The 14182-nt window shown below is 47.5% G+C and overlaps 1 protein-coding gene across 15 annotated transcripts in view; it reads right to left on the reverse strand.

Moving 5' to 3' along the window:
* Positions 1–14182, reverse strand: part of LOC147455443 (uncharacterized) — a 143970-nt gene that overhangs the window by 110442 nt on the left and 19346 nt on the right. The gene's annotated exons all lie outside the window — the stretch shown is intronic.

Genomic DNA, 14182 nt, shown 5'->3' on the forward strand with positions numbered 1-14182 from the left:
TGAAGGGTCTTAGAAGACTCACGTGAAACGCATTATGAATCTTCCACGCCTCAGGCAATTTCAGCCTGTAAGCCACATCGCTGATCTTGTCAAGCACTTGAAAAGGCCCATAGTAACGCATGCTGAGCTTAGGAAATAGCCGTTCCTTGCCCTTCATATTCTTTAACCTTGCCTTTTTGAACCTTCACACAACCCAATCACCAAGTGATAACAGCAATTCACGACGGTGACAATCAGCAGCCTTTTTCTGCTTTGCCTGAGTCTTCTCCAAGACAACTTTAATTTTCTTATACATCTCATCCATGTTCTCAACATATCGATCTGCCTCAAAAATCTTGTGCTTTGTATGCAAAATGGGAGGAAACTTTTTGCCGTCTTCAACAATTTCAAAAGATGCTTTGCCAGTAACGAATGCACCGTATTATTGTACGCATACTCAAGCATAGGCAAATACTGTTCCGACTTGCCCTTATTATCTGACACGTAGCATTTCAGAAGATCTAAGATAGTAGAATTAGCCTCTTCTGACTGTCCATCAGTTTGTGGATGAAAGGAAGACGAGAACTTGAGCGTAGTGCCCATGTTCTCAAACAATCCTCTCCAGAACAAACTGGTCATGCGAGGATCACGATCACTGATAATCGATTGTGGCATACCATGGTACTTAAACACATTGTACATGAACAAGCGTGCCATCTGATCAGATTTTATCTTCTTCCTAACAGGCATAAAATGGGCCTGCTTGCTGAACCTGCAGATAATGGTCCATATACTATCATTCCCTGTTGGCGTTCTTGGAAGATCAAAGATAACGCCCATAGCAATGCTTTTCCCATGGCTTATCCGGAATCGGCAGTGGTTGTAACAACCCTTGTGCCTTTTGCGTGTCAAACTTGACCTTTTGGCAAAATATACATGCTCGCACAAAGGCATCCACATCTCTCCTCAAGGTAGGCCAATAGAAGAATGTCTCTACCGCTTTAACTGTTGCATCAATACCACGATGCCCTGCATACGGTGGGACATGACTCTCTTCCATGACCTTATGTCGCAGTGGCCTAGTGACACAAAGTCTGCCATGCATCATCATAAAACCATCTCTGAGGAGGTAGTGCTCGTGATGTTGCCCCTCTTGTAATTGTTCAAAGATCCTTGCAAAATCTTCATCAGCACTATATTATTCCTTCATGTCATCGAACTCATGATGATAAGGAATTGACACAGCTGAAATTTGTGGCTTTCTTGATAACGCATCAGCCACAACATTCTTCTTGCCTTCCACATGCATAATCTGGAAGTGGAACAGGGAAAGAATGTTTGCCTATCGCATATGCTTTTCGGATAATTTTGACTGTGTCAAGAAGTATCGCAAGGTCTGATGATCTGTTTAGACAACAAAATCAGCAGTGTCGAATCTCTTTCTCTTACTCGTTCTCTGCTTTTCTCTGCTCCTCCATGCCATGGCAGCTCCAAGGTATCATCCATCCTAGCTCCGCTCACAACATCTGGTATCAGAGCATGGGTTCATGCTCAGGACACACAGGAGAGCAAGCGGGTATCATCACCATCAACAGTTGGTATTAAACTCGCTCGTCATCCTCACATGCAGTGAAATACGCAGACGTACCTCTTCCACGTCTCGACTTGGCTCATCTCCCTTTGCTTTATGACATAATAATCAACATCTAATTCTCCTAAATGATTTTCTCATATTAAACTGATCATTTAATGTGGGGAAGTGCCAGGGGAGAAAAAGCTAGAATATTGGTTAAGCTAGCAGACCGGCCACAGTAGGGATCCAAAGGAGGGAAAATAGGGATCCAAAGGGGGGGCCATCTGCAAAAGAGCCATGTGCAACAATGGGCTAAAAAGAGCCTAAGGTTCAGCCCATTAAGACTTCCAAAATGCTAAGGTTCCAAAATTCAAAGGTTGTGTCCAAAGGTCAACCCTAGGGGAAATTGGATGCTTTGTGTGTAACTAAAAAAGTCTTTGCATATCCCTACATCGGAGGGGGCGAGCCCTTCTTCTAGGGGATGAGAGAGAAAGTAACACACACACACAGGCTCCCTTTACACAAACGGAATTAGGGACACATGTCAGCTCCCTAGCCCAGATGCCCACAAGGTGTGCCCAATTCCTATTGGATGGCCTTGGAGGTTGACCAATGAGAATTAGGCTAGAGTAAATCTAGTTTAATTAATTTAAAAACACTTAATAAAAGAACCAATGAGAATTAAGTCTCCTAGAAGACTATTGGACAGTCTCCCAAGGGGTCCAATGAGCATTCAGGAGCCCAATGGCTTGCCTGATTCCTATTGGCCAGGAGGCAAAGGGGTCCAATGAAAGTTTAGTTTAATTATTAAATTACCTAAAGCTCTCACAAAAGGGGAAAGGGGGACACATGTCAGAAGGCTATCACTTATGCTGCTTAATAGCCATTGGCTTGACTTGGGGAGGTCCAATGGGGAGCCTGCAAGAGCAAATAGCAAGAGGGCTCGCCCAAGAGAGAGAGGGGGCTGATTTTTGCAAGGCATTATCACACACACACTCACACAATCTCATGTGTGAAGAAAGAGAAGACTATCTCTTCCCAAGCTTTAATGGAGAGCTCATCACCTACTCCAAGCTTGTGAGATAGAAGCCTACATCGACACACTCTTGGCTTGTGGATGCAAATCCAACCAAGAGCCAAGCTTCAATGCATCTCATCTCCTCTACCAAGCTAATTACTAAGCTAAAGCTATGCTAATATGAGTGATTATGTGAGGAGATGTACATCTTTCTCGTAAGATACTCCTTCTTCCTCTCAATCTACTCTCATACCTTGCTAGCTCTCACCATCTTCGAAGGTGTGTGAGGTCTTGGGTCTGAGAACGGGGATAATTAAAGTTGTGTTTACTAAGTGTTTTGCTTAGTGCATGAAGCTTTCATCTTCATTGCACTAGCTAGTCTTGAAGGAACACAAAGAATTGTATTGTACAATGTCTCTCTTGATGGGAGAAACCATAATACAAAGCCTTTTGGAGGGGGGACCGGCTCCATGCAAATCCGGTCCTCAACTGTTGTCAATAGCTTAATTTCTCTCTCTTTTGAAAGTATTGTTGATGCTATCTAACTAGGTGTTATGCTTTTTGTTGCTCTCTCCACCCAAGCACTCTTGTAATTCTCATTAGGAATCTATTCTAATGAAATGCCCACTATGTTCATGCTAATTTCCGCTACACATAAGTTTTTAGACCATTAAATGTTACACTTTACGCCCTCCAGCTCTTTGCGAACGAAGGGTACCGTTTGTGTGTTTAAGCTTGCATGGTTCTGAGGTCTGTGCCATGAGAGAGATCAGGCCGACATCCAAGTCAGTAATGTTTGTTAGGAACTCTTTCGCCTCAAACATGGAATCTGCCTTGACGGTCTCATGCCCAATGACAAGAAGTGTTGGAATAGCTGATGATGCATTCAACACATTCTTCAGCAAGACCAGTACAGGAAAAATTTTCATCGGAGGACTCTCATGGGAAACGTCAACAGAGAAGCTTACCAAACATTTTAAAAAGTATGGGGAGATAATTGACTCTGTGGTGATGCAGAACCGCTCGACCAGACAACCCCGAGGTTTTGGGCTTGTTACCTACGCAGATCCATCAGTAATCGATAAAGTGATGAAAGACACACACCTCATTGATGGTCGAACGGTAGAGATTAAGAGGTCGATTCCCTGGGAAAGCATGGTGAAAGGGCCAAGAACTAAAAAGATATTTGCGGTTGGTCTTCTACTAGTATCCATACTGATGAGTCATCTTCTCCATACAAATAAGGGGGTTGATGAATCGATCACCTCACTCCTACTTTTAATCTGCAAGGTCGAGGCAAAGACATCGAGACTCAAAGGTAAAGATCTCCTCCACAAAGCGTGTCAAAGCTCATTGATAATACCTCAAAGCCGTTCGATACATGTAAAAAGTAAGAGCCAACTTCAGTCCTTATCAAATATGCCCCATCAGAGCATTATCTCCACATAATTCAACGTAGTGGCTAAATGGAATGGCAACTAGCAATCGTGGTACATGAACAATTGCAAAGCTCCAACAGTTTTATACTTGTTTTGGTTTCATCTACTGTCGACTTCATCATCTTTTTTTTTTTCAAAGGTCTATTTTTATGTCAAGTCTTGTTGTAGCTTATCAATTATCAGTTATTGTCATGATAAAAACTTGTACGGGTTAGACACTGCCACACATAAGTGGTAAGACCTCCCAAAAATATTTGTTCTCAACCCATTTCTATCTCGCTTCTCATGAGGTTACTGGGTACACCTTAAACCCAAGGTTTGGCAGTGAACCAAAAACTCCACTCATTGGTAGCTAATTTTTCACCTACACCCTATCTGTTCAAGGGGGGGTTTTCACTATCATAGCATCAGGTTATGGATACACCAAAAATTCTTGGTTGTGAGAGAACTTAAAACTCACGGTTGACGAGTACACCAAAAACTCGAGATGTCGTGAGAGTGGTATGTCTAGTTCGGGCTTGAGGGGGGATTGTTAGGTATTCAAGCCCGGATTTAGTGGTCTAAGCCCGTGGGAAACTCCCCTTATAGCATGAAGAGGAAAGTCTAGTCTATGTGAAGTGTGCATGGCACTTTTGCTTTATATATTGTAAGGTTCTTTACCAAGAAAAATAATATAGCATAGCGTTTTTATTTTGCAGTGTCGCATCTCTTTCTCTCACTCGTTCTCTACTTTTCTCTGCTCCTCCACGCCATGGCAGCTCCAAGGTATCATCCACCCTAGATCCGCTTACAACAAGGATGTTGCAGGCCTTCCTGCAAGGCTTGCTACTGTAAGGGTTGTTTTGCCTACGGCTGAGCAAGCTCGTTGAGATGTAAAAGATGCGCAGGCCCATGCATTGATTGTGTTGTCTGTAACGCACACTATTACTCCCTACATTCGTTCAAAGAAATTTGCAAAACAGGCTTTGGATATTCTGGTTGGTCTTTAAGCAAGTCCCAATGAGGCAAAAAAATTGCATTGCTGCGTAAAGAGCTGGAATCGAAGATTATGCATGAGGAAGATGACATGGACACTTTCTTTGCTGGTGTCACGGATATCAATGAGAAACTTATTTCTACAGGTGGTCATTTTTTATTGTTCCCTTGTGCAAACTGTCCTTGATGCTTTGCCAGATTCTGTATGGTTGCTTCTTTGCCGTCTCTTCAAGCACCTATCAAACATGTTTGTGAAGGCTGTATTTTTTGTAAGATGTAGCGTTCAAAGTTTCCAAAGGATGGTTCAATTAGGGCCACATGCACGTTGCAGCTTGTGCATAGTGATATTTGTGGGCCTATGCAAACTCCGTCCTTGAGTAATTACCTTTACTTTGTGACTTTCATTGATGATTACTCCAGGCATACATGGGTATATCCAATAAAGAAAAGTCGGAAGTATTTACGTGCTTCAAACAATTTCTGGCTATGGTTAAAAATGTACAATGGACACCCTCCGTTCTGATCGAGGGGGGAAGTATATGTCTCATGAGTTTAATGCATTTCTGGCTAGTCGTGGGATAAAACACCAATGTGCAATGCCTAATACGCCTCAGCAAAATGGTGTTGCTGAGAGGAAAAATAGGTCACTTATGGAAATGGCACAATGTATGGTCAAGAGCCAAGCTTTTTCGCATTCGTTTTGGCTTGAGGCCATCATGTGTGCCACTTATGTACTAAACAGGTGTCCTACAAAAGCTTTGCAGTCTATGACTCCATATGAAGCATGACATGATAGAAAGCCTTCTATTGAGCACATGCGTATTTTTTGTTGTTTGGCATATGCTTTGGTGCCACAAACGCAGCGCGGGAAATTGGATGATACGGATGTCAAATGTATTTTTGTTGGTTATAGTGCTAAAGACAAAGGTTACAGGTTGTATCATCCAGTCTCATGGGATGTTCTGTTTGTGGAAGATTCTGTTCAGCCCTTGCTGTCATGTACTAGAGACAATAATGTAAGCTCGCAGGACATTTATGACACTTTGTTGCCTCTTTTCAGTGGTAGAAGTTTAATTGTAAATTCCAATTAGGCAAATATACAGCCTATGGGGTTTTTCTGAAAATATTACGTATCAGCCTATTATTGATGCAGATGTACATGATGTACTTTATGAGGAAAGGGCTGAGAATGAGCAGGTTAGAGATATGCCTAAGTGGTTGGTGCATACTTTACGTGACTATAAATTGGATGCATCTTTGTCTAGTCGTACACGTCAAGTTCTTGCAATGAATCTTATACATCAGATTGTTATTCTTTGGCTGTGTCTAGCTTACATGATATTGAGAAACCTCTGTCTTTTGATGAAGCACAAAATTCAAAAAATTGGATGGCTGCCATGCACTAACAATATGATGCACTTATAGAAAAATACACATGGACTTTATGTGATTTGCCTCATGGCAAAAAGGCCATTGGTACGAAGTGGATTTACAAGTTGAAACACAAGCCGGATGGTGAGATTGATCGCTCTAAGGCTTGACTTGTTGCAAAAGGTTATGCCCAGCAGAAAGGCATAGATTATGAAGAGACTTTTGCTCCCACTTGTCGTATGACTATTGTGCTTTTTCTATGTGCATTGGCAGCTCATTTTGGTTGGGATGTACATCAGTCAGACGTTGTTACTGCTTTCTTGAATGTTGACATATTTAAGGAAGTTTATGTATCACAGCCTCGCGGTTTTGTCAAGAAAGGACAAGCAAATAAAATGTGTAAATGTAAGAAAGCTTTGTAAGGGTTGAAGCAATCTCCTCGTGCTAGGTATGAGTAGGCTGACACTCATTTGGTCAAATGAGGCTTTCGTAACACTCCAACAAAAAGCACATTGTATGTAAAGTGTGAGAGTGATGTACTTCTCATTGTGGTTCTCTATGTAGATGATTTTTTTTTTTTCCCGAGAAAAAGATCCTTCTATTAGTTAATGAAACTGCCCACAGGACTACAACCACCTCTTCGAGAGAGGGCTACAACAACCATGAAGGGGAGACTCTCCCAATGAAAAAACAACATATGTACAATGAGGCTAAATCAAGAAATGGGAGGAGGGAAGAGCCACACAGGTGGACGGTACTGCCATCTGAGTACACCCTAGACCATGGTGAAAAATGGCCCATGAGTCGAAGGAAGGCCTCTCTACGCTCCCGCATGCAATCGGAGTTGCCCTGAAGACTCTCGATCTTTCCTCTGAGAGTGTGGATCAACTCTAGCCAAAGATCGCGAACAGTCTCTGATGGTGGGACAGGGCGACCCTCAAAGATGCGGAAACAGCGGGCCCACCAGATGAACCAGAGTGTCAGGCCACTGATGAGCTCCCAGCAATCCTCTCTCTCATTGCACCACTCCTATGGAGTAAACTCTGTGGCAGGCTGGAGTGTAGGTCGCCCCCCCTGCATCACTATCATCCTGCTGGTAGAAGACAGCTCAAACTGAAGTGCCGGGCCCGTGCGGGTGGACCAAGCCTCTCCCTCCCAAGTGTACTGCAAAGCCGTGGAAAGAGCACGCATCAACCGAAGAACACGAAGCCACACCTGTTGTGCCAAAGGACAGTCTCAAAGACAATGACGCTGACTCTCCACAAGGTGGCCACAAGCTGCACATGCGACCGAGAGACCACTATGCACCAGCCAACTCCGAACTCTTGTAGCTCTGTGTGCGCCCATCCACTGAAACAAAGTGACTCACCTCGGCTGTCTGGAGTCCCACAACCTCTCCCAAAAAGCTGCCAAGAACTCAACTGTGAGACCCTCCTTCTGCCAATGAGTAGCTGCAGCAGCAGGGCGAGCCTCTCTCTGTGCTGCAAGTATGTGACATCCCAGTCTAACAGTGTAATGAAAGAAAGGGACACCTGGGTGGTCTACAGAAGAGAAAGGGTCCCTCTAGAGCCAATCTCCAGGGTCCCACTATACTCGTGCCAGTGGACAACACTCCCAGGCCCACAGCCTCCAATGTCCAGTCTCAAGAACTGCGGGGTCAGAAGTTGATGAGAACCTCCAGTCGCGTGAAGGCTCCCATCCATCTGGGCGCTGCTGACTCGAGAGATGTGAGCCACCTAGCTAGTACTGCCTCTGAGATGTTCTGACACATGCTCTGCACCCCTCTCATGCCCTGTAGCTGAGAGCCCTGTAGCTCCTCTGACAAGCCTCAAAACTGTAACCAATCACCTAAAGAGCGTGCTGGACCCACTGCCATGGAACCCCAGGAAACATGAGGCCGACTACCAACCAAGTGCCCTCTCTGAGTGCTAACCATGGGGTTCCAAACAAGTGGATGTCGTCGCGGGCGCTCCTCCGTGCAAGTAGGCTGGCGCTGCTCCAGGCCTCGCCGCAAGTGCTCCAAGATCGAAGCAACCCCACAGCGAAGCGATCCTCCAGTCTCCTGCTCAAACCAACTCTACGCATCTCTGTGAAGATCCATCTGGTCGAAGGTTGCCATGGGCTTCCTGCCTGAGGCACCTTAGAACGAAGTCACTGTAACAAGAACTCCTTCCAGGGCTCCTCACCTAGAAGAAGACCTCGAACGATGAACTTCCCAAGAAGGGCTCTGCTCTGCTGTGCTGGGTCAATGATCCCAAGCCCTCCCTGTGAACAAGGAAGAATGATGACCTGCCAAGCCACTTTGGCTCGGGCAGTCAGAGTCTGGCCCTGACCAAAGGAAATTACTGATCAGCCACTCTATCTAGCTGATACAAGAACTCGAGAAGATCCAACAAGAACTGATGTACCACATAGTAGCCAAACAGCACGTGGTTGGCCACTACAACTCTACCAGCCAAAGAAAGTCGTGCGGAGCTCCAATGTAGCAACTTCCTCCTGATGGACAGGAGGAGGAGGGAAGCAATCTGCTGCTCGGGAGACAAGTCCAAACCAACCTGACAACCCAAGTACCGAACTGCAGTCCCTGGGGGAATCCACCTGAAATCCTCACCTGGCGTCCAGTCGGACAAAGGAGCACTACCAACCGAGGAAGCCACTGTCTTTCTCCAGTTGATCAGTGCGCCAGATGCACAGCAGAAGGTCCCAAGAGCTTTCTCACACCTGTGAAGGTTGGCCTCCTAGCCATCTAAGTACAAGGCTGAGTCGTCAGCAAACTCAGCGTCCAGTAGCTCATCTCCCCGAATAGGGAGTGCTAAGCCCCGTAGATCAACCTACTGCGACATCAAAAACCTGCTCATCGCCTCAGCATAGAACAGAAAGAGGAAGGGGGCAAGAGGACAGCCCTGTCTGACCGAACGTATGAGCATGAAACGATCACCTCTACCTCCTGCCAAAAGTACATGACTGTGTGCCTGTCTGTACAAAGCTAACACCCCTCTGATCCAAACATCTGAGAAGCCCCTCCTGTGTAGAGTGCCCTCTAGAAAGTCCTAGTCAACTCTGTCGTATGCCTTCTCAAAATCAAGAAGAAGAATCACCAAATCCTCACCATGGAGCCACGCTAGGACAGAAGCCTCCCAAAAAGTAAAGATGTTGTCAAGGATATTGCGCTCCTTGACAAAACCTGCCTGAGTCCCATATATAAGGCTCTCTAGAAGTGGCTGGATCCTCAAACTCACAGCCTTGGCAAGAATTTTGTAGGCTGAGTTGAGGACGGTGATGGGGCGCCACTATCAGACCCTCACTCATGCTGTCAGGCATCACTCCTGTCTACAAGATGTACTGAAAAGCACTACAGAGATCTGGGCCAAGCAAGTCCCAGTACTCCAAGAAGAAACTGGGAGTCAATCCATCCTCACGTGGACAGCTACCACAGGGGGAGTGCCCTAAGAGCCCTGTACAGCTCCTCAAGCTGAAGTGGCAGCTCAAGCCTCTGACGCATCTCCTCAGTCAAAGGCAAGGCATCTGTGCCCACACCTACCCCCTGCATGCATCCTGACGCTCTAACTGAGGCTCTGCAGACAGTAACTCACGGTTAAAGTCAGTAGCAACTACACGCATGTCCTCTGGCTCAGAAGCAACTGACCCGTCGGGCCTCCTCAACTGATTGACCTTGGCATGCGTATGCTGAGGTCCCACTGCCTCGAAGAAAGCACCGATCACTCTGTCGCCCACCTATGTCCACTGAGATGCCTGTCGATGGAAAGCAAACTCATGTCGCCGCTCCTCTGTGCTAACAAGCTCCTGGCAAGCCTGCTGTAGCTACTCCTCCAACCAAGGACTGTATGGATGCTGCTCCTCTATCCTCTGCAACGAAGCAATGCCCCGTCTGAGACGTTGCTTCCCTCTCTCGCTGCAGCCAAGCGAGCCAAAGACTCCTGGAGAAAGAAACGACTAATCTGATCTAGTCTTGAGGCCACTCTATCAGCAGGAGAATCCTGCACGTCCAAGCTCTCTATCGAGAGAGCCTCTACTCGCTCTCTGAGTGCAGAGTCCAGCAAGACCCTCTCTCAGATGCGAAGCATCTTGCTCCCCCTCCTCTGCCTATTTGCCACTGTGAGGATCACTAGTGCATGGTCTGAGAAGCAAGTCCCTGCCAGAATGCCAATTGTCCCACCCAAGTCACTGAAATGGTCGTTAGTGTAGAAGCGATCTATCCTCGATAGATTCACTCCTCCCACTCTGCGGTCCGAACGAGAGAAGGTCAGGCTGTCTGGGGGCCTCACAAAACTAGAGTGCTGCCATACATCCGAGAACCTCAGAGTCATACAAAACCTCTCCTAAGCTTCCAGCTCAACTCCATGCACAGTAGCATGGCTACCACCAACCCTGTCAGAAGGGTCCTCCAACATGTTGAAGTCCCCCCCTATGCACCAGTGTTCTACCTGCGGCAGAGACTCAACTATCTGTGACCAAAACTATTCTCGTGTACTCACCACATTGGGCGCATAGATGTTCAGGAAGCCCACAAGGCAACCCTGAACCTGCATAGTGATCCACTGAGCCCTGCCTGGCACAATAATCCCTCTGCCCACAATGGCCTGCTGCAAAGAATCCGCAATAGTCATACATATTCCACTCTAGATGCCTCCAGGTCCAAAAGCAGCTGACCAAAAAGTATCATATCGTCCACGCAAGAGCTGACCACAACGTCTAATGCGGCTCTCACACAATGGAGCCCCAGGCTCGGAGGGTGGCTCTGCATGAGTGCGCGGTGTCTCTGTCTGTGGCTGCTGGCCAGTCCTTGCAGGCTGGGGCTGAGTCTGTGGTGTAAGTCGAGGCCTTCTCCGTAGACAGGCCTTCGCAAGATGGCCCATCTGTCAACAAATGAAGCACTGGTTCACGAGGCTCGAATACTCCATGCTCTGTCTAAACCAACCCCCACTCACCCGAGGCAGAAGAATTACCTTCGGGAGAGTGTGAGTGTCCCTAACCAGAACGCGAACTGATGGAATGTCGGCCGCCTTGGCAGCTACTTAGGCTGCCGTGCAAGGTGTCTCCAGGACAGTCCCAATCGCTGAGCCTATCTTGGACAAAAGTGGTAAGTACTCCCTCCGTAAACCTCGAAAGCAGACGGAGATGGGGATGTCTGCCTCCTCTACCAGAACATCTGAAGCAAGGTCAAAACCATGTCTCCACTGTCGAAAGTGGGCTCGAGCTGCTCGGATGGTCAAAGGACTCATGGCGATGACTTTGGACGCCATCTCGGAGGTCTCAAACTCGATCTGATAGTAGCCTCATCCGAGGATCTGTACGTCCAAGATCTTGTCCACCTCTGCGAGAAGGCGGGCCTGGAGAAGGTCACACAGCTCTCCTCTTCTAGGTTGGGTGCCGAGAATCTTGCAGATGATAGAAGTCGCCTGCAAGCGCTCTACCTCGGCAGCTAGGCTCGCCTGCTCTGTCGGTGAAAGAGCAAGTCGAATGGTGGGCTCAGGGGGGTTGGACGAGGGGGCTTCGAAAGAGTCCCTCTGGCGGAGCTCGAGCCTCCATCTATGTCTTCTGCTGAGAAGAAAAAACGACGAGTCGATGACGAAAGGAGGCCAGGAATGCGAGGATGCGAGGCGTGGCTGGCGGGTTCGGGAATCGGGACTGGCAGGCTGAGCCAAAAAGGCGGGGCGGCAGGCGGGTAAGGCAGCGACGAAGGCAAGCAGGGGGACAGACCGGGCTATGGGCAGGGGATGGGGTGCTAGGCGGATAGAGGGTAGCGGGCGGGCTGGGCAGCGCAAAGGGGGCAACCTCAGAGCAACGGACGGGCTGGCCAGCGCACAGAAGGGGCGGCCTCAGGGTAGCGGGCGGGCAAGGTAGCGAGCGGGCTGGGCAGCGCACAGAGGGCGGCGCTCAACAGGTGCAGGCGGCAAGGACAGGGGGCAACGACGGCACACGAAGGAAAAAGGGGGGGAGGGGGGGCAGCGACGGTGCACGAAGGAAAAAGGGGGGGAGGGGGGACAGCAATGGCGAGGGGAGGGCGCGGCAACAGCAGCAAGCAAGTCCCGCAGCCTCTATGTAGATGATTTATTGATCACTGGACCAAATGAGAGACATACTGTTGAATTTAAGGCTGATTTGAATGCTACTTTCAAGATGAAAGATTTGGGACTGCTACATCATTACTTGGGTATACAGTTTAAGCAGTGTGATAGTGGTATTGCCTTGTGTCAGAAAATTTACATAGACACTGCTATGTAAGTTTGGACTTGAGTATGCGAACCTATTGATACTCCCATGGAAACATGTTTAAAATTGAGTCTTCGTGATGCTCGTGATCCTGTCGATGTCACTATTTACCAAATTGCTATTGATTGCCTCATATATGTATGCAACACGAGGCTGGATATTCCACTTACTACAACATCAGCGATCACACGGGCTACAAGTCTGCCATCTGTTCGTGTTCTTGTAGCGGACCTTAACTCCCTACCAAGGTAGTCTTACTGGCTAAGCTAAGGGAGAGATAATTTTCATATCGGGTTGAGTATGCGGGTCCTCTTTCGGCACACTTTGGCAAAGTGACCCATGTACTGACAAATAAAGAACTTTTTTGCGTTTTTCTCCTCCACTTTGGATTTTCCCTTTTTTTCTACTTCTTATTGGGTCTAGGATTTCCTTGTCATCAACTAGCCCCCCATTATTTTCCGGCTTCAAACACTGATGGTTGCTCCTCCATCTCCACATAGGGACTTTGATGGAGCCTCTTCGAATGACCTCGAGTTGTCCTCCATGCACTTTCTCTTTCACCAAAGGAGAGAGCGAGTTTGGCAGCAAAGGTTGAGCGTCTCTAGGCCACCTCTTCAAATTCTGCCATTTGCAAGATCATCCACACCCATCCAAGGTCGAGGAGAAGTTCAAGATTTGCTTCGGTCACGTCTTCTCGCCAAGATTCAAAACGTTCATATACTCGGTCATGGCTACTACCATATCTACTATCAAATCGAGTTTGAGATGGCTAAGATGGTGTCCATTGTGATCAACATGCGTCCTCTTGACAAGCCTCAATCAAGCTTCCAAATATTTTCCATCATTGTCTGTTTTCTACTCTTGAGACGTATCTCCCTCTTCTCTCTCACATTGGCTCCTTGATTGGCTCAATCCTTGACTCACCAATTACTACAGTGTCAGCGGCCGCACGGGTTGCAGGCCTAAAAATGTGTTTGTGTTCTTGTATTGGAGCATTACTTCCTACCAAAGGTAGTCTTACTACCTCGACTAGAGGAGGGATGATTCTAACAACGGGTTGAGTATACGGGCCTCCCAAATAAGTGCTTTATTATTTTAACACATGGGCCACTTGGCCAAAGTCTACCCCAAGAGGACCCATACCCAAACAAGACACATCACAACCTATGCACAAAGATAGGCAAACCTGCCCACTTCAGAAAGCCTGGATTCTCTGCCTTCGTCCACCGGCCTTGCAAGGTCATCGTGACTTCTTCAACATAATAGGTTGGCAGCCGCCTGAGGATGTCGCCGTGGGCGTAGGGCACCGAAGCTCTGGGTTCCATTGTGGAACCGCTTTGAACCTTTACAGAGAGAGCAGGAGCCTTTAATTATGCCAACTCTATCATCACCTCAGCCACCCATCCCCCTCCTCCTTCTCCTCCTCCTCCTCCTACTCCACCTCCTGGTTCGACCAGCCTTGCAACAAAATAATGCGCCGACACCTCCCTGTCGCTGCCTTTCTTTGGAAAGGAAGTGCCTCTTTAACAGCCACCCCTCCACCCGTACCTTCCTCCTCCCCTTTCCCGGATCTTGCTTCTACTGAGCCATGCA

The sequence above is a fragment of the Adiantum capillus-veneris genome, chromosome 6, assembly GCF_014529385.1.
Source record: "Adiantum capillus-veneris isolate H3 chromosome 6, ASM1452938v2, whole genome shotgun sequence".
Lineage (NCBI taxonomy): Eukaryota > Viridiplantae > Streptophyta > Polypodiopsida > Polypodiales > Pteridaceae > Adiantum > Adiantum capillus-veneris.